The sequence below is a fragment of the Carassius gibelio genome, chromosome B15, assembly GCF_023724105.1.
Source record: "Carassius gibelio isolate Cgi1373 ecotype wild population from Czech Republic chromosome B15, carGib1.2-hapl.c, whole genome shotgun sequence".
NCBI lineage: Eukaryota > Metazoa > Chordata > Actinopteri > Cypriniformes > Cyprinidae > Carassius > Carassius gibelio.
The window spans coordinates 24,634,819-24,635,875 of record NC_068410.1 but is presented as its reverse complement, the minus strand read 5'-3'; the positions used below and the strand labels follow the sequence as shown (position 1 = coordinate 24,635,875).

The following is a 1,057-nucleotide window of genomic DNA, read 5'->3' as shown; positions in this document are numbered from 1 at the left end:
CTGGTGTGAGCAAAAGCCAAAATTATACCTATATGCAAGGAGGAAGTTTTACTGTTGCAAATTAGCTGTGTGGATTTACTTTACCTGTTGTGGAGCCTCTTCAAAGGTTCGCCCCAGTCCAGATCCCTTAAACTGCAAATAGAAGAGAGGAGAGGGAAGCGTTCGGCCCGGTGCGACAGTGTTTAACTTTCCCCGACGCACAGGAAATCCCTGTGGAGGCCTGCGCTACGACGATTTACTACTCCAGGTCTGACAGTTCATCTACTTACTGTATCGCAGTATTTCACCGTAAGCCCACCGCCCAGGAGAAGTATTCTAGGTGAAAAATCCCCGTTGTGAAATACTTACCTTTGTCCATCGCTACGAATCACTAAAGTGAGGATAGAGCCCCAGTTGCCTGTGGAATACTTACCTTTGTCCATTGCTACGAATCACTAAAGGGAGAATAGAGCCCCAGTTGCCTGTGAAATACCTACCTTTGTCCATTGCTACGAATCACTAAAGTGAGAATAGAGCCCCAGTTGCCTGTGGAATACTTACCTTTGTCCATTGCTACGAATCACTAAAGGGAGAATAGAGCCCCAGTTGCCTGTGAAATACCTACCTTTGTCCATTGCTACGAATCACTAAAGTGAGAATAGAGCCCAAGTGCCTGTGAAGTACCTACCTGTGTTGTCCCCCGCAGTTTGAGTGACCTCTCTCTTGCAGTGCCATTGGAGTTCTGTGTTGCGGGTTGGCGCTCACCTCAGAGTGTGCAGAAGGGGAGGCGCCGCCCGAGCACCCTGTACGAAGAGATCGGAGGAACAAGTCATTTATCAGCCAGTCGTATGGACCCAAGTAACAGGTAGCCACTCTCACCGGATCGATTATTCATTGTGTGTTTCACTCTGCCTTCAGGAGAAAAGAAGGGCGCCACGAGTCAACAAAAGCCCAAAGAGGAAGACGAAGGGTTTTCGAAAGGGACGAAGGAGCTCCGTCCCCCTCTTCCCTCTGTGGACATACTAACCCTCGCCGCATAGTCCTCTCCGGCCCCTTTTCTCCTCCTGCTGAACAGAGA

At 49.5% G+C, this 1,057-nt stretch overlaps 1 long non-coding RNA gene across 1 annotated transcript; it reads right to left on the bottom strand.

The window, feature by feature from the left end:
- Window positions 1–272: 272 nt before the first annotated feature.
- Window positions 273–646, bottom strand: LOC127972599 (uncharacterized). The gene is made up of 3 exons (XR_008157122.1): window positions 605–646; window positions 477–540; window positions 273–412 (listed from the first exon to the last, which is right to left on the bottom strand). It is a non-coding gene; the product is annotated as an uncharacterized LOC127972599 (long non-coding RNA).
- Window positions 647–1,057: the final 411 nt, after the last annotated feature.